The sequence below is a fragment of the Eufriesea mexicana genome, unplaced genomic scaffold (assembly GCF_001483705.2).
Source record: "Eufriesea mexicana isolate 0111107269 unplaced genomic scaffold, ASM148370v2 scaffold3953, whole genome shotgun sequence".
In the NCBI taxonomy this organism is placed as follows: Eukaryota; Metazoa; Arthropoda; class Insecta; order Hymenoptera; family Apidae; genus Eufriesea; species Eufriesea mexicana.
In genome coordinates this window covers 106,080-131,488 of record NW_016911957.1, presented here as the reverse complement: position 1 = coordinate 131,488, position 25,409 = coordinate 106,080, and the positions used below count along the sequence as shown (strand labels likewise).

At 35.8% G+C, this 25,409-nt stretch overlaps 1 long non-coding RNA gene across 2 annotated transcripts in view; it reads right to left on the bottom strand.

Annotated features, from left to right (window-relative positions):
* The window catches only part of LOC108551394 (uncharacterized), a 147,720-nt gene that overhangs the window by 82,471 nt on the left and 39,840 nt on the right, over nt 1-25,409 (bottom strand). For both annotated transcript variants that reach the window (XR_001890477.1, XR_001890476.1), the window contains exon 2: nt 24,343-24,433. This is a non-coding gene — a long non-coding RNA (uncharacterized LOC108551394). The remainder of the gene's footprint in view (nt 1-24,342; nt 24,434-25,409) is intronic.

The following is a 25,409-nucleotide window of genomic DNA, read 5'->3' as shown; positions in this document are numbered from 1 at the left end:
TCCTCTTTTATATTTTTATAAGTTCTCCCGCGTTTTATTTATACTTCTACTATTTTCAACGATTCTTTTTGTCATTACTGTATTATTATCGTTATTGGCGTAATTACTGTACAATTATTACGATATATTATATTATACAATTTTTAACGGACGAAGTATATGTTTACAGGTTATGTAACTCGACAGCAAAGGTGAATTTATAGGTCTATTAAACGAGATAATCGTTTAATCTAGCGACTACGGTCATTACAGTGGTGTTTGCTTTAATTTTCTGATCTAAATCGAAGATTGCCTCGCGAGGGAGAATGATCTCGGGAGATTTATTAGTTCCGAAGTTTTTTTTGGGATCATTTCGATCATGCATTGTATTGGAAGATAACATTACGAAAAGGTAATTAACGAGAATAAAATTATTTGGAAAATTAAACTGGGAACACGTTCGTGTGGTGTGCTTATCGTATTCCAAGTACTATAATGAATAAATAAAAAAAAAATTATTCATTATTACTTCGTATTTTATTGTTACGATAAATTATATTGCACGAAAGAAGGAGCATTGGCGTAAATTTTCTCCAAGTATAGATAAATCTGAGATGAAACCTGCATGTCAATATGTACCATGGTTTTCTTAGAAAAAATAAAAAGTAAAAAGTCGATTTTTATTGGCCGGATTACAACAATACCCCCTCTAATGAGAAAATGATTTTCAGGACGAGGACAGTGAGTCTGTGGTGGGGATGCGGCCAAGTCGAGTAGCGGTCACGGTTATATAAAGGCTGCGGAAGCTCAGCTCGAGTCATTTGCCGCTCAGACTTTGCGGTGAACGGAGCGAAAATTGATATAGGATATTATTGAGGTACAGGTGAGATTCGATAATTTGTATGGTTTTCGGATAAAATATATATGATTTTAACACCACGCCTAACAAGGGGTTCAAAATGACTTATATGGGACTTATTATTGGTATTCGTGTGACAGTACTCTAAAATTATATTTTCAAATTTAATTAAGTTCCTGTGTATCATCGATGAAGGTAAATTTTCATACTGTTAGAAATTTCTGCAATCTGACACCCTTGACGACATCTCGAAATCAACCCTCTTCAACCCCTGTTACGACCCAAACAAATTTAACACCCCTTCCATTACCACATAAAACCTTCATCAATTCTGTTTACACCCAGTGGTACCATCCAAAAAAAAACCTCAGCACCTTATTAACGCCTTAAAAAAATATAAAAAGAAACTAACACCAACTTAATATTCATTCAAAATTCTGAACAATTCTTTTCAACCCTTCTTATCATAACCTAAGAATTAATTTCAGAGGCTTCCTATCTCCAAAAAAATATTTAAAATCCCTTTAATTACTACAGAAAAATCCTGTCAATTCTGTTCAGCCCCTGTATATACAACCCCTGAAAAGAATGTCAAAAACTCTGTATCTTAAAACAAAGAAAGGAAAAAGAATCAAGCATCCTTTAATATTCATTGAAAATTCCCATCAATACTCTTCAACCCCTTATCATAACCTACAAAATGGTTTAAAAAATTTCTCACCTCAAAAAAAGAAGGAAAAAGGTATAACATCTCTTTAATTACCACATAAAGACCCCATCGATCGCGTTCCAACCCCAATATTATATATTAAAACGAGAAGAAAAATAATTCCCAACCCTACCCACAAAAAAAAAGAAGAAAAGATGTGGAAAAGAACAAAAATTCGATACAAACGCCAAGTTAATCCCACTCCGACGACACGAAGCGACGAGCAGCAAAACATATTCATCTTCATTTTGATCCCTGGCATTTCAGCCGTGGTCGAAATAAAGACTCGACTCGTGAACTGAATAATTCCTGAGTGGTCGATGTCGTGGATGTCGCAGATGTTGAAGATCGATACGCTCTTTCTGGCTGTGGTTCGTGCTGAAAGAGCAGCTTGTCGCGGCTGTTCGATAAGATACGACCCGATTCGAGCAGCCAGAGAGAGAGAGAGAGAGAGAGAGAGAGAGAGAGAGAAAGGGGGGGAAAGAGAGAGAGAGAAGATGGGACTGTTTCTGCCGTAACCGGGTGTAATTGAAAGAAAATATCCCGGATGGTTCTCCGGTGCTCTCGATTAAAAACGATTCCCAGGATCTCTATCACATCTTTTCTCCTTTCTCCGGTGCGCAAATATTTTTTGAATGGACAGCAGAGGATTTCAAAGGGAGCCCCCGCCCCCCTCCGATCGGACCCGTAGATAAGCCGCGTGATTAGTTTAATTAGAAATATGGAATCTCGAAATATTTGCAAATATTTGTAAATTTTCGTGGTTATTATTATTATTATTTTTAGAGTCGACGGTTTATATTGTAATTTTTGGACGCGGGTGTTTTAAAATTCGTAACGTGTGGTGAGAAATAAATTCTGATGATTTTTCGTTTCGAGGAGAAATGTGGAATCTTGGAATATTTGCAAAAATTTGTAAAGCGATTAGTGGCTAGTGAGTGGTTTGAAAATTTTGACAAACGCCTTTTCACTCGCTTCTGATGATTTTTCATTTCGAAGAGAAATATGGAATCTCGAAATATTTGCAAATATTTGTAAATTTCCGTGGGTATTATTATTATTATTTTTAGAGTCGACGGTTTATATTGTAATTTTTGGACGCGGGTGTTTTAAAATTCGTAACGTGTGGTGAGAAATAAATTCTGATGATTTTTCGTTTCGAGGAGAAACGTGGAATCTTGGAATATTTGCAAAAATTTGTAAATTTCGGTGGGTATTATTTTTTTCTTTTTTTCTTCTTTTTCTAGAGTCGGCGATCTATATTGTAATTTTTAAACGCGGGTATTTTAAAATTCGTAACGTGTGGTGAGAAATAAAATTCCGAAAGCTTGGGAATTTTCCGTAATGAGAATCTAAAATATATCGAGGTAATTTTATCGCTGGTAAATATAATTTCCGGAACGCGAATAAAAATGTTTCAAAACTCATGTTAGAACGTGGCGAAAAAAGAATCGCGAAATTTTTGAATTTTCATGGAGAAATTTAACATAACATATTCAGGAAGTTTCCTCTTTGTTAGATCATAGTAAAAAAGAAATTGTGAAATTATTCAATTTCCTTGGGGAAAATTTGCAAATATTTGCATTAGAATTAATGTATTCTATTATACTTTTTGCACGGGAATATTTGTACTGTATAGTAGAGTGAAATGCATATTTTTGTGATATATCAACAGAACATTTTTCCTGTCACGTTGTCTAATATAATATTTAAAAAGACAGGAAATTAATTATGAAATTTTGCAATTTTTCTGGTATCGTGTGAATTAATATAATTAAAAAGAAAATAGTAGAAATATTTAAAAATATTACACTATATCCTAGAGAGAAATGAATTTTAAAGTGTTTGAATTTTACCGATAGAAATATTCAAAAAATCATGTCACGTAAAATCGCCTAATTTCGTTAGAAGTAAGATTCCAGTTTGAAAAAATTATTCAGTGTTTGAAACATAGTTACGTGACATACTGTTATCGCAGAAACAACACTGCAATGATGTATCTTTAGCTATGACACTACTTCGGAATTACGTCAACTAAGAAATTCATATTTTTGGAACATACGAACATGATCCGAACGAAACAAAGAAGATTTCTAAAACAGTTAGTATAATTGAAGTGGCTATTCTAAAATAGCTGTTCCCTCGATGGGCTTCGTAGATAAGCCGTGAGATTAACAAGCCCGGAATTGCAATGGAGGAAAGAGATATCAGCGATGGTCAAAGAGTTCCAAGTCCGAGAACGTAATTTTACGACAGCAAAAGTATCTAAATATCACGTTCAACACCCCAACCACGATTAAATAAAATACACAAATTTTGTTAATTTCCCATAGCCCTAATAAATATTACAATTCGAGTTGAAGAAAATAAATAAATAAAAATATATAACATCACGAGAATGTTATTTTATAATTAAAAACAATATTGAACTACCATAATCAACATCGCCAATAAAATAAATTTTATTAATTTACTATAATTCTGATAAATATTATAATTCAAATTTAGAGAAAGAGGAAGGAAAGAAGAATACCATAAAAGAGCACCATGATAATGCAAAATGAAGCAACAAACATGAAAGAAAAATTAGAAGCATCACGATTAGGGTATAATAAAACGATTAAAATTTGGGGATATTATTTTATAATAGCCAAATAATAGCAAAAGTATCAAAATATTGTAATTAATATCCTCACCACAACCGACTGAAATAAAGCAATTTTTATCAATTTTCTACAACCCTGCAAAATGCCACAAATAATTAAAAAAGAAAGACACACCAAATAATTAATTTTATTTTTTAATTTTTCATTTCCAAAATTTCAATACCAAAACACTCTAGAACTCGAAGTCTAAATTTTCACATCGTAAATAATTGCAATTACCAACGCATTACGAAATATAGATTAAAAAATTTTCGTTATCTACCAAAGATAAAATCACTGATGCATCATCTTCAACAAGCTCGCAGTAATCCTTAAATTCCCAAAACTTCCAGAGTTTACATCGAATATAATATCGTCATCTTTCGATAACTAGATCATCCTATAGCAACTAAAAAATCATTCGTGCAACGTAAATTTAAATATTTCCATTACCTACTACAGACAAAAATTCAGGAATATTATTTTATAACAGCAAAATAATAGTAAAAGTATGAAAATATTATAATTAATATCCCAATCACAACCAATAAATAAATTTTTATTATTATAAAAATAAAATTTGTATAAAATTTAAAATTTTTATCAATTTTTCACAACTCTGCAAAATGCCACAATTAGATAATTAAAAACGAAATACACACCAAATAATTAATTTTATTTTATTTTGCAATTTTAAATTTTCACTATTTCAATACGAAAACACCCTAGGGCTCGATGTCTAAATTTTCATATCGTAATTAAAATAAATTTCCAATCTTTGTTGGAATAAATTCGACGGATTGGCGAAACGAGCAGTTGGAATAGAAAAATAAAACGAAAGGTATCGTTATTACTATATCGCGTAACGTACGGATATAGATATAGCCTAATGCGAGGTGATAAAAATTCGATAAGCGAGCTAATCGAAGATCGCGAATGGAATATCAACGTGACGCCGCCTGGAAAGGGATAGTGGTATACCTAAATCGAGGGGCAATTTTCTCCCACGAGTGATTTCCCCGAGATCGATCGCGAAGCACGGGGGGGCCCGGAGCCACGATACTTTCACCTAATCGACGGCGAACGCTCGTGATTTACAGGGATATTAAAATGGTCACGTCGATTCAGCGTTCTACGCTTCGGACCGCGAGAGCCCGACGTTTCTTAACGTTTTATCGTACTTTATTTATGAAACCGGAGGAAATGACACTTCCGGCCAGAACCGGCGTCCTATCTCCAGCCAGCGTGGCTCGTCGACCGCTTCCAACCACGTTTAACATCTTGCGTCCGAAATTTTTTCTCGCTCCCTAGCCATTTGCTGTCCCATGTGAAACTCCAAGCCACCATCCGTTTCTCTCCTTTCCACACTTTTCCCCTTTAATTCCCATTTCTTTATTTTCTCCCGCTTTTTCCACGCTTTCTTTATTTTATCCCGCTTTTTGCCCAATTTCTTTATTTTATTTCGATTCGAATCCAGATTTTTCATTTTATTTCGATCTGAATCCAGATTTTTTATTTTCTTTCCATTTGAATTCGGATTTTTATATTCTATTTCGATCTTAATTCGATATTTTTATTTTCTTACCATGTTACTACGATTTTATCGTTTTATTTCGATGTCACGTCGATTTTGTCATTTTATTCCGATTTTATTATTTTATTTCGATTTCAGTTCGATTTTATTATTCTATTTCGAGCTTAATTCAATTTTTTTATTTTCTTACCATTTCAGTATGATTTTATTATTTTATTTCGATTTTACTTCGATTTTGTTATTTTATTTCGGTTTGAATTCAGATTTTTATATTCTATTTCGATCTTAATTCGATTTTTTTGTTTTCTTACCATTTTACTGTGATTTAATATTTTTTTTCGATTTCGGTTCGATTTTATTATTCTATTTCGAGCTTAATTCGATTTTTTAATTTTCTTACCATTTCAGTATGATTTTATTATTTTATTTCGATTTTACGTCGATTTTGTTATTTTATTTCGATTTTACTTCGATTTTGTTATTTTATTTCGGCTTGAATTCAGATTTTTATATTCCTTTTCGATCTTAATTGGATATTTTTATTTTCTTGCCATGATACTGTGATTTTATTATTTTATTTCGATTTGACTGAATGAATGAATGGAGGGCGAAATATTTGAGCAACGAACCGGCTTCTTTATTATCGCGGGATCAAAAGGCAGGATCGTTAAACGTAACGGGATCGCGATTCCGTGGCGAGGGTGTCGTAATCGCGTAGAGAACTTCCATCTACGGACGAAACCGATCGGCAATTACCAGGCTATGGTATTCTTAGACGTGCAGCAACCGCGCCACTATTTTCCTCTCCGTAGATCCCGCGGAATTCTATTCTCCAATGAATCTTTCTGCTATTGCATACTTCGTCTCAGAGAAATTCGCCGATGCATAAATACGGGATTTTATGGTAAATTATACTATTTCCGATATTTTCAGCAACCATAAATGGCCATCCGGATCTCCAAGCTTCCACAAGTTATATCGAGTATAACTTGATCGATATTAGATAACTAGAACATTATATTGCAATTAACAACGCATTACGAAATACAGATTAAAAAATTTCCGTTATCTACCAAAGATAAAATCACTGATGACCACTGACTCTCAACGCATTACGAAATACAGATTAAAAAATTTCCGTTATCTACCAAAGATAAAATCACTGATGATCACTGACTCATTATATTCAACAACCTCGCAATAATTCTACTCGCAGAATTTACATCGAGTATAATATCGTCACCATTCGATACCTAGATCACCCTATATACAACTAACAAATTATTCGTGCAACGTAGACTTAAAAATCTTCGTCATTTACCAAAGATAAAATCATTTTCTCATTATCTTCAACAACCTCGCAGTAATCCTTCAACTCCCAAAACTTCTAGAATTTATATCCAATATAATACCGTCACTATTCGATAACTAGATCATCCTATAGCAACTCACAAATCATTCGTGCAACGTAGTTTAAAATATTTCCATTAGTTACTAAAAACAAAATCATTTTTCCATCATTGCCAACAACTTCACAGTAATCCTTTAGCTCCAAAAGCTTCTAAAATCCATATATCGAATATAATATCGTCACCATTCGATATCTAGATCACCCTATATACAACTAACAAATTATTCGTGCAACGTAGACTTAAAAACTTTCGTCATTTACCAAGGATAAAATCATTTTTCCATTATCTTCCACAACCTCGCAGTAATCCACTGGTTCCAAAAGCTTCCAAAATCCATGTATCGAATATAATATCGTCACCATTTGATAACTAGATCACCCTATAGCAATTAACAAATTATTCGTGCAACGTAGATTCAAAAATCTCGATCATCTACCAAAGACAAAATCATTTTTCTATCATCGTCAACAACTTCGCGGTAATCCTTTAGCTCCGAAAGCTTCTAAAATCCATATATCGAATATAATATCGTCATCATTCGATAACTATATTATCCTGTAGCAATTAACAAATCATTCCTACAACGTAGACTTAAATCTCCGTCATCTACCAAAGATAAAATCGTTTTTCCATCATCGTCAAGAACTTGGCAGTAATCGTTCAGCTCTGGAAGCTCTGAGAATTTATATCGAGTATAATATGGCGAGCACTCGATAACTAGAACACGCTATCGCAACTGACAAAAGACAGGCGCGACACAGCTTTCCCAAATTTTCAATATCCGTAGAAGATAAAATCGCTTTTCAATCATCTTGGACAACCGCGCGTATCCTCGGAGATGGCACGGTTTCCAGGTCCAAACGGAATTGTTCACGCGACAGACGCACGACAGGAGCACAGTGGGACGAGATATCGAACGATCGCAATAGAAACGATCACAAAGGGCCTCCGATTCGCCGCCATGTTTTATCTCTACAGCTGTGTCGCGACTATCTGGAACACCGTGTATATACACGTAAACGTCGTTCGACTGTAAACTGGGCCGGTGAACGTGCGCCTTGTTTTTGTTAATTTGCTCGTGGAAACGCGCCGAAAGTTGCAGATAAAAAGTTTATTAGGACGCTTGGTAGTCGACAGAGGGGATGAATCTGCCCCACGAGAAAATGTTTCCACCCCTTTGTTCCAGCTGTCTCTTCGTGCTTTCGGCTACCTCTTCTTTCAACGCTGTTTCGGTCCAGTTGCAAATGCGCTTTTTTCCCCTGCTTCAGAGGAATTTCTGCAGTTCCGTTTGTTTGCGGGATTCTCTGATTCGCGGCTGGCTCGGGGGTGCAAAGGGTGCTCGGAATTTCGAGGGAATTAAGTTTGGCCTATGACCGAGATGAATGGCACCTTTGTCCCTCTTTCAAGAGAATTTTGTAGGTTTTCGTACCTCTGTTTTCCTCTTTCTGATGACAATTATTTAAATTTTTCTACCTTTCTTCCTTTTTTCAAGCAAATTATTTAAATTCTCGTATTTGGTACGTTTATTCCTTTTTGAGGGAAACTATTTATACATTTTGGCACCTCTGTGTGTATTTGAAAATAATTATTCACATTTTGCTACCTTTTTCCTGTATTCAGACAATTATTTGAATTTTGGTAATTTTATTTCTTTTTGGCGGTTATTAATTAGATTTTGGAATATCTAGAAATTGTTAAGTAGAATTATCTTCAAGTTTTAACGAAAATTCCATTAGGATCTGCCACGAAGAAAATTTTGTAAAAATTAAAATCCTCCATCACGTGTAATAACAATTATATTTCCATTTAATTTCAACACGAGAAACTAGAGCTCTTAATTAAAACACAAGTCGCACGGTGAAATAAATTTTTCTCGACCCTTCGTATCTCATCCCATTATCAAACTGTACTGTTTCTTCCCTTATCATATAAATTGAAATATGAAATTTACAAAGAAAAATTTTTAACGATAGGAAATCTAAAAAGGAAAATATAAGTTCCTCAATAAAAGCTCGCCAAAATAAATCCTTTTCAACCCTTCATTATCTTATGCCACCATCAACCCCTATTATTTTATCTCCTTTCAACAAAATTCCTATATGAAATTCCAATAAAAAAAAAAAAAAAAATTAACAGAAATCAGTGAACAGAAATATAAATGTATATTTCTAGATCAAAGCACAATTCTTTCACCAAAAATAAATATCCATATCTCACTCTACGATTGGCTCCTATTATTTCTTCTCCTTTCAACAAAATTCCAATATAAAATTCCCCATAAAACAAACAAATTAACAGAAATCACTGAACAGAAATAAAAATCTATATTTCTAGATCAAAGCACAATTTTTTCCTTAAAAATAAATCTTCAGATCTCACTGTACCATCGACCCCTATTATTTCTTCTCCTCTGAACAAAACTTCAATATAAAATTCCAATAAAAAAAAAAATTAACAAAAATCACTGAAAAATATAAATCTATATTTCTAAATCAAAGCACAATTCTTTCCCCAAAAATAAATTTTCCTATCTCATCCTATGATCGACACCAATCATTTCTTCTCCTCACAACAAAATTCCAATAAAAAAAAGAAAAATTAACAAAAATTACTGAAGAAAAATATAAATCTATATTTTTAGATGAAAACCCAACTGCTTCACCTTCAAAAATAAATCTCCATATCTCCCTCTGCCATCAACCTGTACCACTTTCTCTTGCCGAAGAAACTGCGCTATGAAATTCTTATTCCATATCTGCTCTCTCTCTCTCCGCTACCAAATTGCGTTGCAATTGCAAATTTCGCTTTGCAATGGGAAACGAAAATCGTAACGCGGAAACGAGTTCGCGCGTGTAAAAATTTGCGAGAAATTTTCTGGCAACTTTCGCGACACGCGGGGAATCGTGGAAGCCAATCGACGAAGATTATTCGATCCTCCGGCGCCGCGTTAAATGGCACACACCCGAAAACGCGGAATCGAATTGATGCCAGGGTTATGTTGGCGGCAAAACTATCCTCGTAATTTCTTTTTCCGGCGACGGAAACACGTTCCGAGCGGAATCGTTCGCGGAAACAGATTTTCCATTCGGCGATTTCCACCGTCGACGGAATATCGCCGGGAATTTCCCTGCCATCGGCCAACGATCACGGATACCATTTTCGAGTATCGATTTATCACCTGGCACACGCCAGCGTGCTTCCTTCCTCTCGAAACGGGAAATATCGAAAGATTAACCTCCGACGAAAAATATTTACCCTTGTAACGATTTTCAAAATAAATTTCCAGCTCCAGTTTATATTTTCCTTTTTCCTTTTACTGCTTTTTCTATTTTATTCCCGATCGAGAAACGAAATAAAGGATAGAACTGCGATCTCGAGTTATCCATGAATTGTTTGTACATTTTGTTTATGTTATCGCGTTTCTCGATTTTCTAGGAATATTGTATATATATTTATATTTAGCAAATAATTGCATCCCCTATATGTGTAGAAAAACAAGACAATATTATTATTCTTATTATTATTATTATTATATTATTATTATTACTATTGTTATATTAGTAGTTATTAAAATTAAATGAATTAATACTTATTTATTATATTATAATTGCTAAATTATAAAGAGGGAGATTTTTAATCTATGTAACTACTTAAATTTAGTGGTAAATCATTTGTTGTATAAATGGAGGATTTAAATGAAAATTATTTTTAATATCGAGACGAGTATACAATGCAATGATTATTTCTATGTTAATGCAACATATAATTAAACAGTAAATCATTGTGATACAGTTAAGTGACTCACCCTATATACTATCCTTTATTTTTTTATTTTTTATTATATTACCCTCTATGCTATATAATATTTTATTATTATACGTATTATTGCACTGGTTTCTATGCTATCTACTATTTTTTATTTTGTACTACACTAATCTCCATGCTATATACTATATTTTATTACACTGCCTCCTACACTATTTAACATATTTTATTTCTTATTATATTGCCCTCTATGCTATATAATATTTTATAATTATATATATTATTACACTGGCTTCTATACTACCTACTATTTTTAATTTTTTTTTTATACTAACCTCCATGCTATGTACTATATTTTATTACACTCTGTCTTCTACACTATTTAACATATTTTATTCTTTATTACCTTACCTTCTATAGTATATACCATTTTTTAAATATTGTTTATTACACTAGCTTCTGTAGTATGTAGCATTTTTGATTACATTGCCTTCTGTGTTATATACTATTCTTCACTATATCATATCATGTTACATAATTTAATAGAATATGTTATATACACAAAATTAATGATTTAAAAAATTGTGTATGCAGGTAGAACTATGAACTCGGAAATTATGTGGAGCCCCTCCCCTTCCCCCTAAGAGCATCCATAATTTATTCCATGTACATGCCCCCAGCGTCTAATTTGTTTCTCTTTGACCAGTTTATAAACCACGAATTCGTTTTCCACATAAACTCCAATTTTCTCGTGAAAACTTCGAGCTTCCAATTATCTTCCTGTTCAAACTAGCAACTTTCGATTTGTTGTCTTAAGTAATCTTCGGAAAACCTGACGGAAAGGAGCGAGGGAAATTGAAATTTCTGGCCTGCTGCTCGGGAAAAAAGGGGAAGGTTATCGAGTTTCTTAACTCGCTACCGGCTACGTGGTGTCCCGAACATTTACGAGGTAAGACTTTTCGACATTTCGTTAAATATTACTCGAGAAATATCTCGAATTATGCAAAAATATCGCGAAAAAAAATATTGAAAATTAACAACAATCTTAAGGGTATTTTAGTATTTTTTTCAAGGACATTGAAATATTTTTCAGGAATTTTAATACTTTACAAAAATCGATCACGATGTATTTCACTCCCAAAAAAATAATTAAAAATTCACCAATACTCCCTTTCGCCAAGAAACACTACCTCCTTCTTTAAATGTACGCCAATCATAGTCGAGCTTAAATTAATTAACAAAACATTCATCCACAAAATGAAATGATCAAAAATCAATACTAGATAGAGTCATTCACTGCACAAATCAATTATCTCCTCTTTTTGAATAATCTTAAATTAAAGTGTCAAAGCACTTGGTACAGTCATAACTTTATATTTCAAATTTCTCAAAAAGTGGAGAGTTAATCGATTTGTGTAGTGAACGATTCATATATTTCACCCATAAAGAAAAGAAAAAGGAATAAAATAAAAATATTCCCCTATATCTTCGATTCTTAAGAACCTCTACATCCCTTACTTTATATATACGCCAATTATAAAAGAAATAAGATTAATTATTAATCATATAAATTATTAATTAAATGAAATAGTTAACCAAAGACTGATATCCCATACATTCCACTCATAAAAGCAAAATAAAAAAAAAAAAATTTACTTTCGATCCTCAAAAACCACTCTAGACCCTCTTTAAAAGTACACCAAGTTCCCAAAGGAACCATATCAGTCATCGATATTAACCACCAATTACGTTCCAAGTTAGCATTAAAAAAGAAAAAGAAAAAGAAGAAGAACGAGAAGGAAAAAAACAATGATGCAACTAAACCAGTACCTAACAAAACAGCGATTCCAGGCGAGTATCGGGAAGAAAGGTGGAAGAAACGTATCACGGTGGCCGTATACCCGATCGGGGGTCGTTCTCGTCCCACTGGCGCAGGATCGACTCGGTGGAAAAACGCGACACGAACGGCAGCGAGGGCTCATTAATCCCCGATGCGTTCTCTTGGCTCCCGTCAGTCCTCCGATTCGCCTTAACCGTCGCGTTCCTTGTGTACACAGGCCAACGACGGATCTCGATGGAGCGAACGGGGGAACGACCGAGGAAGAAGAAAGAGGCGAGCAAACGGAAGCTGCCTCAGCCCTCCAAGCTGGCTAGTAGTTTAATTAGTTCGTTAGCCTTTTCACCGTGCTCCTTCCTTTTTTCCCTTCCCTTTTCTTCTTTATTTCCCGCCATCTTTTTTTCTTCTCTGCTTCGACGTCCGTCACGGGTCCGGCTTCTGCGGTTTCGAGAGCGAGCGAATTTCGTTTGCGGGCTTCACTGTAATTTCTCGCGATGGTTTCGATGTCCGTATGACTTTTGTATCGGTGTAATTTTCATACTGAAATCGTTTTGATATAGAAATAATTTGGTATCGGTGTAATTTTGACATCGGTGTGATTTTGGTATAAAATAATTTTGGTATCGGTGTGATTTTGGTATAAAATAATTTTGACATCGGTATAATTTTGGTATCGGTGTAATTTTGAGATCGGTGTGACTTTGGTATCGGTGTAGCTTGGTATCGGTGTAGCTTGGTATCGGTATGATTTTGGTATCGCTGTAATTTTGACATCGGTGTGATTTTGGTACACAATAATTTTGGTATCGGTGTGATTTTGGTATAAAATAACTTTGACATCGGTATAATTTTGGTATCGGTGTAATCTTGAGATCGGTGTGACTTTGGTATCGGTGTAACTTGGTATCGGTATGATTTTGGTATCGCTGTAATTTTGACATCGGTGAGATTTTGGTATAAAATAACTTTGACATTGGTATGATTTTGGTATCGCTGTAATTTTGACATCGGTGTGATTTTCTTCTCGGGGTAATTTTGATATCAGTGTGGGTTTAACATCGGTGTGATTTAGATATAAAATAATTTTGGTATCGGTGTGACTTTGGTATCAGTGTAATTTTGACATCAGTGAGAATTTGACATCGGTGTGATTTTGGTATAAAATAATTTTGGTACCGGTGTGATTTTATAACTCTGAGTCCTACACAATTTTTACATAGGTATAATTTACTTTTCTCCCGTAATAACCAAGAATTTGCCGATTTTGATTATAAATTTAATCGTCCTATTTATTTTAACTACATTAATTGTATTAATTTTCAATTTTTTAATTTTTTAATTTATAATTATTTTACTCGAACAATTTTAAATACAGTACCAACGAAGCTTTCTGATCTATAAGAGTTTGGAACATGTCGATTTCAGAGGAAGCATCCGTTTAGTAAACGCTATTGTACTGTTTAGGTGGTCTACAGACTTGCAGATAGAAGGTTGTCTTTCATCGATCAATTTGCAGCAGACTCGGGGTCTTTGTTTTGGCTCGTTCCTATTCGTTCCACAGGCTAATTCTCTAAACGTTCCTAGGCTCTCTGCCAAGAGTGTCTACATTCTGTAGAGAGGAGTATGTAAACACAGCAACGGGTATGAGGGTATTTTGATAGCCACAGAATCTATTTTCACTCGAACGGAACAAGGCGAATCCTAAAAACCTTGTAACAATTGTTTCTAACGCCATCTTCAATCATCAGCCATTTTCCTCAAAATAATACTAACACTGATAGCAACTATGTACATCGAGGTCAGTCTATCTCTGAGAACCTCAGAATAAAGTCCATGCAAGTAAACTACGATATTCCTTTTAGCCTTTTCTAAGTCAGGAGACATCTTCTGAGCAATGCACAGTACCATAATTGAAACCAGGCTAAATTGCTCATATCTAAATTAATCTATCTTGGTCACCACGATCCTGAAGAACAGGATACACGTACTTCTCTCATCTTCTTCCTCGACGATTCAAGAAATTCAAGAAGTTGATCCCAATCCACTACACATTCGCTAGATCCTCTAGATCTCACGAGACACCTGTGCAACGCAAAGTATCATACAGGGCTCAGATGTTTCCTGGAGGAATGCAGGATGCATATTTCCAATGTCTCACCTCAGCAATCGCGAAAAGTGAGACACCTGTATTTTCCTTATCGATCAAAACGTCGACCTATCTCCAAGAGCTTCTGACAGACTACTCTTCCAGTTGCCTCGGCAGACATCCGAGCATAGTGCTCTCCAGAACTTCCCTTCGCCGTTACTCAGCCTTGGGAACGAATCACACGTGGTGACCAGGTTCTCGTGGATGCGAACGCTTCTGTTTTCTTTCCGAATCCCCACAGTTTTTCTCATACATCTATTTTCACCCATCACCACTGCACACTTTCCTCCGTAACCCCGCTTTAAATTCAACAATTTTTCCTTCCAACCACATTAAACGTCTTCCAGCACACTGTACACTTTTGATTTATCAAACGCGCGTTTAATTCCTTCCTCCACTTTTTGGCATTAACGAAAATTTACGAAGACCATGTTCTGTGGACATTATGACAAGAGCACTAGGGATAAGAAAATCCCAGGGTTGCTCTAGTACAATTAGAAAGTTCAACGATATAGACGACGTCCACGAGTTGGAGATATAAGCCGTGGTGGCGCTAGTGAGTTAAGTGGAACATCGCCTTAACGCGTTCGTCGTCCAACGCGATTTGGTTGAGTTTTTCGCGGGGCCCAAATCCTACTGTCTGAGCATGCCGTGGTGGCGCTAGTGAGTTAAGTGGAACATCGCCTTAACGCGTTCGTCGTCCAACGCGATTCGGTTGAGTTTCTCGCGGGACCCAAATCCTACTGTCTGAGCACTAGAACGTTATCGGATTGATGATTTGGATGCGTCTAGTACAGACACCGCTCGTTAGATGTTGGTCAACGGACGCTATTTACGATGTTCCATTTCCTGTAATCGTTTCGAATTACTATCAGCAAACTTGCATTTTGCAAATAACCAAACGATAGAACAGAGTAGCAGACTTGGTGAAGTTTTACTACGCATAAACATATTGACAAACAATTACGAGAAATGTAAAAACACTACGACCTATTGTTCCAATTGTCCAAAATCGCGTCAAATATGTTTAGACTGTTTTAACGAATACCATGCGACATAGTATAATGTAATATTTTATACTAAATATAAATTAATAAAAAGTATAGTATAATGTGTATATTCTTAATATTTTTATGTTGTATATCCTATATTTATAATTAAGTGCTTATTCCATTAAATTCCTTTTAAAAATGCAACTGAAAATCCCATTTAACTTGTACAAGAAGAGGGTCACCCATATTTGGGTGACGGGGCCCCCACGGAAGCATACCTGTCATTCAGATATGGTGACGTAGCGACGAACGTATTAAGACTGGCGAAAATGTTCATTTCCAACATCTGCAAGATAATTACAAAAACGTAAATATAGAAACGATGTACACAAAAGCCTCCTGCAACCTGGCATCCACCGATAAATACAGTGATACTGAATCTTAAGTACAGTCCACTGGCGCACGATTAAAGCCGATTATCTCAGAAACGGAGGATCATAGAAGAAAACCTAATTCCACATTTTCGACTCGTTTTCTCACCTAGATTCACCCTTTATTCGATCCTACCTCCAATTACCTATACTCTTCGCGTATTTTTGCAAAATCTCAGCGCTAAGAGCAAGAAAGGAAACGTTCACGGAAATTCTTTTGTTCCTCGATTCGTACCAAAAGAAATTTCACGAATTATCACAGTGGTGGTTAGAAGAGTTGGATACAGGGGATGAAACGGATAGATGTATTGGCCAAGAGAGGAGAGACGATCGCAGGTGAAAGAGGGTGAAAGAGGACGAGATAAAAACGGTCGTAACTCAAGCGTAGCCGGTATCTTTGCTGGGAAAACATCCCTGTCGAATGGTTACTTCGATTCTAGGGGGGTGTAGTATGTAAAGAGGGCGCACGGTATCCGGCACGATTTCCTTCCAAAGTGCTGCGTCGATTTAGGAACCGCGAAAACCCACCTCGCCCAACGGCCTATCGAAAACGAGTAAATTATGCACGAATTATACCCGTCTCGCTGACTTTATATACGAGCCGCACGTACGTTATTTATTGCGACTCTTATCCATAATTATGGCCGTGGGAGCGCGAGCGGCGCGCGACTCGCGCGCCAATGGATCTTGCAGAAAAATATCGTGACCCTGCTGGATTTAAAGCGTTCGAAATGGGCAGAGAAAAATGGAGGAAACTCGAGAGAATAGGTGAAATTCGGTGTGGGTGATTACATAGGTATTGGGCTAAGCGAGAGGGAGCGCGTGCTCGGACGAGTGTTTTATGCTTCGGGCTCTTAACGAGCGAGATGTGTAGTAGGTGCAGTTAAAAGATGTTTAAACACGGGTCATATTTTATGTTGGAAATATTGTTCCAAGGTGGAACGGTCGGATTTTTTTCCGTGGTATATGTATTCTAGTCGGTTTAGAGAAAGGAAGACGCGAAAGTTTGGGTCCCGTGAGTGCGCTGGGTGGGTTGTGACTTGGATTGAAAATTATGGGAACGAGACAGATGGTGGGTGCTTCGTTAAACTTAAAAATGTTAAATTTAAAAAATCACTGAAGAGGAATCTTGGTGTTTTCATTAGAAAATACCAAAGTGTGTTCGAAGGGTTGCTTTTTGGGGTAGATTTTTCAGTATGGTTGGAGCAGAAGAGTATAGTAAACGAGGAGTATCGGTATTTATTATAACGATCATCGCAGAATTTCGAAAAATTCGAAGAATTCTAAAAAATCCCAAAGAATTCTAAAGAATAGCAAGGGACCACGAACAATTTCGAATTTCAAAAATTGTTTAAAAATTCTGAAATAATCAAAAAGAATTTCCAGGAATATCAAAGGATTTTTAAAAAAATTTCAAGGAATTCGAAAGAATATCTGTGAAAGCGTAATTCCGAAATAAAAAGACGGCTAAACGAATAATAGGAAAAGTGACAGCCACGCTTTCTACCCCTGCGCCTGGACGCAGGTATTCTGGAATACACAAAGGGTTCGGTCGATCGAGCACGATCGAGACCCCTTGTCTCGCAAGGCGATCGCACTTGCAGTCGCTACGATTGCAGGCCTCTGCTCTCCACGGGGCGATACCGATAAATAAGACGATATTATGACCAGCGGCGACTGGCCCGTAGTGCTTTCACCGGTATCTAGCGCAGAGAGCTCGAGAGCACGCCGCATTATTATCCGGGTGCGACGTGCACGTCCTCCGTCGATGCGCGCCCCACCACTCTCAACAACCCCTCGACTAGACGTCTGGACGCCATTGTGGACCAAGGTAAAGATAAACCCCAAGATTTTCCAGTAAACGCGTAAATTTCGCTCGAATTAGACTAAAGATTGGAATGGTAAGTCGACTTGACCAAATTGCTATTACATTTTCATTTAAAAATTGAATCACGATGAATAATTCCGTGACTTTTATTAACAGGAATTTTCTGCGTTCATGACAAGAATAATTGAAGTATAAGCTACTTGGAAATTCGGAATCATTAATTTCTATAAATAAAATACCATTCTTAGAATATTAAAATAGTCTATTTTATTTTCTAATATAAAATATAAAATATTAGAAAATAAAATAAAGTACCATTCTTAGAACATTAAGTAAAGTAATACAATAAAATTCACGAAGATATGAACTCACTATATTACTTTAAGCCACAATCAGCGTTATAATGAAATAAGTAACATTTACTATAACACGCCACGCTATCTGGTGGCAAGTTGCCGCAAAACTTTTCTTCGCACATAACCTTATTCTTATATTTAAAACTTACAACCGACTAATCACTGCAAATGGAATATCCACGAACTATACAACAATAAGACGTAACAGTGCAATAAAAAGCAAAAATTACCTTCGCACATAACCTCACTCTAATCGCTACGCAATTTCCAATTTATCTATTCCCATAAATGGAACGAAGTAAGTCACAAAAGCGGAAACAATTTTACACCTAACTCATCCGCAATAATAATTCAGCAGCAATAAAACACAGGACCGCGATAAATTTGCAAATAAATAACGAAAAAGAATAGAGAATAAACGGCGTGGAAAATGCGAAACAGCGAAATATAAACACCGCCATATATATTAGCCACGAGTCACTCGGCGTTGTAGATGGTTAAGCATCGTTCAGCGCGACGCGCGCGCTATCTGGCGGCGCGTCCGCTCTTCACAGCGGCGTAGGCGCGATGAATAATATTTAACGAGACCGGTGGCCAGCGTGCATCGGATCCCGAGCATGAATACGCTTAGGGAAATCAGAGTGGCCGAGAGAAATGGCCTGCGCTGTGTGACTGGCGCGCTGTATCGGTGACAGAGCCACGATCCCACTGACAACGTACCGTGACCGTACCGTTACTAGACCGCCGGTGTAAATCAGGCTGTAGTACCAGTACGACTCCTCTGACCTTAATAAAACGAGCCGCAACGATCATGCTAATCGGCGAAACAGCTCGCGATCCTTCATCGCAACCGCGTGATAAACGAAACGCGAAAACAAATCGCGAACCGTTGCTACGGTTCTTAATCTTCTTCCTTCTCTCTCTCTCTCCCTCTCTCTTTTTTGAATGGAATTCGTATCCTGTTCGAGATAAAGCGAGAGATGTCCGAGGTAAGATTACGCGATTAGAATTTTCCGTGTAAAAGAGGAGTCGCGATCGATTATGGTTATCTCGCTCCGATTCGCTATCTAGGAAGTAATAATTATTAGAGATGAATCGTCCGATGGTATTAACGAAGCTAATGATAAGCAAATAATTAAGGAGTGTGCCTGGAATTCGCAGCTACTTGTGCATTTGTATGCATGTTTCGTAAGCTTTCTGTTGATCTTCTTTTTAGCGCGACACTATATTTACCGTTTTCAGGTTGGTATTTCAAATTATCTCCTGCTATCTAAATATAGCAATTTAAAATAGGTGCTTGTTTATTGTTTATGTTAACATTAATTTCGAAATTAATTTTTATTCCTGATTATTCGTTTAATCGCTATCTAAATTATCTCCTAGGCTAGTGACTTTCTGTCATGAGCAGTTCAGTATCGTTTCTTTCATTCGCATAGAATGACGATGTACATCGATCATTGCGTTGAAAGATATATAATCTCATTTAAGGAAACAAAGATGACCTTCACACTCACGTCCTCCACACGTGCACTGACGAAAAATGTTACTAGCATTAAATTATATTCCCTTTGAAATAATTTAACCTTTGTCTCGAGCATTTTTCAATATCAACAGGGATGATGCTCTTTAAACTTTAATTAACGTATAAACTCCGTATCGAAGTTTTTATATACGTACAATATACAGTACAAACTCTTGTATTGTACTCGTGTACAATAAATCTCCCTCCGCCCTCTGTTAAAATTTCAAAACTCCACTTTAAAACAAAATGAAACAAAATAAAATAAAATAAAATAAAGTATGACAAATATGGACACACGTGGATATATACCTGAGTGACTGTCAAGCCACATGGCGGCATAGAGGGCACGAAGAACGCGGAGGAAGATGGATGTTTATAGTCACAGTACGCCATGATACCTTTTTTCCAGACTTCAGAGGATTCGTTTGGAAAACTTGGAATTCCACGTGACGAGAAGCTTACTTCGTCTATTATTAGCTAGAAACCACGGTGTTTCTGATAGCAAGTTTAGAAAGTGGGATACGTAGCACCATGTTCGACGCTGTTTGACTATGAGATATTGGAAAAAGTAGCTCGTCGAGGTGTGCAGGAATGGTAAAGATATAATAGCACGCCCGAAGCTAGGTACCTCTGGGTAACACGACGTACTACGATCCAGGAATACAACCACGGCGTGTCAAAAAGGGTAGTGTGTCCGAAGAATAGAAGCTGGAGGGTGTGTAGCTTTCAGAACTCAAACAGGAAGTACTACGATACATCCCTGATAATATATAAAAATTCACATTCCAACCTAAAACAAATTTTCTCGAGCCTTAAATTAATCCTCTTAAATCTAACTAAATTTGTTACCATCGTATAATTGGAGCAACCCATCCGACAAATTGACGAGTTCCGTAAATCTAGTGTTAAGAAGCCGCCCAAACGTTTCCATGCACTCCCTTAAAAGACTCGTGCATACCAAAACTTCCTCGACACACCCCCTAGTAATCATACCACCAATGGAAAGAAAGGTATCCACCACTTAATTTTACATCAGGTACAGGTGTGAACAGTTTATCCTCCATTATCAAATTATATATTTCATTCTTCTCCTTCAGTTGATTTTACAATTTTCTCATTACATATATCAGGTATTTCATCTCTTTTAGATTCAATAAATTTAATAATTACTATTATATTAATAAAAAAATTTTGTTTAGATTTAGATAAAATAACATTATTTCCTTGATGAGTATTTATTACAATGGAGCTATTACTATATTATTATTTGAACGAAATTTTAATACTTCTTTTTTTGATCCAATAGGAGGAGGTGATCCAGTTTTATATCAACATTTATTTTCATTTTTTGGTCATCCAGAAGTATATATTTCAATTTTACCTGGATTTGGATTAATTACACACCTTCACCAATCGCGATCACATCGAAAAATACAAAACACTCGAAACCATTCGAAAACAGTCAGTCACACTGAAACAGCTCATCAAACCACCACAGAACTTGTATTCGCAAGAATAAATTACACTTCTTTGCGAATTAAAAACAGTTTGTGTTTGTAAAAGGACGCAGACCTCGTTCGAATTATTTCTTCTAAATTCTCGGACGAAACACCTTAAATTAATCCTCTCAAATTACTCGAGCCCCAAAAATTAACCACTCATAAGAACCCAAAAATCCAATCTACGTATCTCGTCAAGCAACTCCGCTCTATTCCAAATTTAATTCAATCCAGTTCACAGTTCAGGTCGTTGGAAACAGTGAATCGGAGGAACAGGAGTGCTTCAGCAACCCGCTGCATTGGGAGAATGCAAATTCGGCAAACGCAGCAGCGCAACCCTCCAAGATACGCGACTGCAGAAATTGAAACAGAGCTCTTCGTGTTCCCCGACAAGTGCTCGGTCCAAAGCACATACGTCTTCCCTGTCAGGACAGAGTGGAGCGCACCCTAAATCCGCGATAGCCCAAGCGGAGGAACGATTTGCCGAGAGATCGCGGGCTAAACTAGCAAAGCGAGGAGATGGTGGACTAAGGGAGACGAAATCCGGAAGTTGAAAAATTCATAAATCTCATCGTTAACATCTGTTCGCGACGCGCCCTGGCTCCTTCGTCTCGGAGTCCCTCTTATACCTTCGCGTTCCCCGGCATTTTTCCAGCACTATGATCCGCCTTCCTTCAGCCTGAATCCTCTGGCCTTTCTTCCTCGAGAGAAAAGCGAGAGGTTAGGTCGAGAGGTTTACGTTCGGAACAGCAGGTGCGAACGAGCTAGAGCCGCCTTCGGATGGTAATGGAATTTTGTTCGAACGTGTAGCCGGACCTGGGATTTCGAACAATGAGGGTCAGGGAATACTTGGACCAGGGCGTTTCTCAATGAAAGTGAACGTCGAATGCTCGTGAATGACGGTTTCAACGAGCTCTGAAGAATTTATATAAGGTGTCCCAAATTCACGGAAAGTTCGAATTTTATGCTATTTCTATGACAAGTATTGCTAATAACAGAAAAGGCACAGTTTGACAGTTGGTAATTCAGGGTTATTAAAAGTGGAACGTAATATTTACAATTTTTAATTAAAAACCTGTTTTCCATGAAAAAGAGAAACCAATATATGTGCATAGCTATATCTAAGACCTGTATTTACGTCACTGTGTGTGGAATACAAAAATCTGTGAATAATCTTCAATTGTGCTGATAATTATGGCAGTGGTCTAAGTGAAAGATCCGTGAAGAAATAATTTTATTTATTTTATTTCATTTTTGTTTAGTACAAAACTAATTTATCACCCTATAGTTCACGATAAATTAACATTTCATGGCTACCCTAATAATTAAATAACTGAAGATAATTTAAGTGACCGTATTAAATGGTTCATCCTACATATTTCACACGGAGTGTTACTACTTTGGTTAATAATTCGATTAAAAGTGAAAATCCGAATTAAATCCTTGATCAGAAAAATATAAAGACAGAATTAACGTTTAAAAAATCATTTCGAGAAACATTCTTAACTATAAATTAATTAGAATAAAATATAAGATTGAATTCGGAGCGTTCAGGGTTAAAGCAACGCCATCTGTGTTTGCACAATTCTACGCAACTTAAGGAAACAATTAACCCCGTTTCAATGATTGAATTCATATTAAATGATCCACAAGTAAAATCCGAATTAACCTTGCATCTCTTTATCGTGTAAATTAACGGTATAATTGATGGTACATTAATTTGCATAATGACCACGAAATAGCCATTAATTCGCAGGTAATTTCTCACAGTTCGGCGTCATGGTCAATCCTCTCTATACGTGACTCTGTTCACGATGGCAGGACACCGATGATCATAACGTGCGAACTCGACTTTCTTTTCTCTCGCTCCCTTTCACGAGTAAGTTTCGACAGCCTTAAGACGGTTCCGTACTTAACTCACTAGCGCCACCACGACCCATATCTCCGATAACTGTTGTTCGTGACTATCGTATAAACCCCTGAATTATTTTCTCGTTTTATCGATATAATCCTAGAATGTTATTCTTAGTACGCGTGTCATATCGATTGCACAATATAGTTTTCACAATTTTTTCGATCGTATTCATGAAAGGACTGAACGTTCGCGAGCGATACTAGCGATTCCTGTGGGAGCTCGGGCGAACGAGCTTGCCAACAGCAGTCTTTAGAAGTTTCGAAACGGGAAATTTTACGTTGACGTGCCCTGAAATTAAGCGTGAAATGTGCAGGAGCGTAAATTGTGCGATAAAGAAGATTTGTCGACCTAGAGAGAAGCCAAATGTTCGGATTTTCGTGCGTACGAAAAGTGGGGTGAATGATGATGTGGGAAGCCATAAAGATCCAGTTTTTTCCTTTTAGGCGTGAAAATGGGGTAGCTTCGATCGTCAATTTTTTTTCTCTACTTGTCAAGGTTTGTCATTATCTCGTTAATAGTAAAAAGAAATACCCTTTTTCAATTTTTACATAATTGTATAGAATTCCATGTAATGATAGTGAAATTTTTGTTCTTCTAACGTTGTGGATTTTATACTAGATAAGATTACTATGTCTAGAAGATTCTAATATCCTAAGTGAAGAAATGGAAAAATATAACAATTATAACAACTAATGTAAAAATAAATTAAAATTGATAAAGTATAATCGATATAAATTTTCCATCCACTCCTTTTGAAGCCGACACCAATTCGATTAGTCGATTTTATTTTATTTTTCTACGTACTTTCAGAATCGGTGATTTGAAATAACCACTGTCGCGAATTAATTTACTGCAATAAACATTCTCGACCACCTGTAGTAAAAAGAGACGAATATTGTCAAAGCATACTCACGTTTGCAGAATTTAGTTCTCCCCCATTTCGCGAGACACATTCCACATGGTTCGATAAAAAATCGTTGGCTTCGCTAGTACCACGAAATTCACTGTAAAGCGGGAAAAACAAATAATTTAACAATGAAATAAAATTCCTCCTTTTCGCGATATCGCGAGAGATAAAAATTTAATAATAATTTCAGAGGAATTTTCTGATATCGATACGAAAATGTGTATTACGTATTTATAATACTTACACTCTCTTGTAACGATGGTTATAAAAATAACAAATATTGATCCTCGTGTCAATAATTAAAATTGTTTTACGGTAAGTACCTGCATAATATACCTATGGGATAATAATAATAAAAATACTGAAAGTTAAGTAAATTCCAAACAATACATAATATGAAAATGATTATTATGCAAACTTCCAATTTATAAATTTAAAGATTACAATATTATAACACATTAAACTATACATTAAAATTTTTCCAACTACTTTATCACATAATCATCTTCTACCTACACCAATATTCCCATCACCTAATAAATTTCACAAATTTAATAAAACAAAAATAAAAGGAAAATCAAAATCCTAAGCATAAATTACACTAAATTCAATAAAAAAATTTCCAACCAATTCCTCAAATAATAGTATCCTCAACACATACTAATATTTCCACCATCTAACAAATTTCACAAATTTAATAAAACAAAAATAAAATTAAAAAATGCCAAATATAAATTACAATCTATAATTTTACGAAAAGATTTTTCCAACTAATTCACATAACATCCTCTACCTACACCAATATTTCCATCACCTACCAAATTTCACAAATTTAATGACACAAAAATAAAATAAAAATCAAACCCCAAGTATAAATTACACTAAATTCTGCAAAAAGATTTTCCCTACCAATACACATAACATCCGCTACCTACACGAATATTCCCATCACCTAATAAATTTCACAAATTTAATAAAACAAAAAAATATAAAAAATATAAAAAAACTAACAAGTCTAATAGCTAAACGTAGAAACATATACATATATTTACGTTCGATGACCAATATAAACC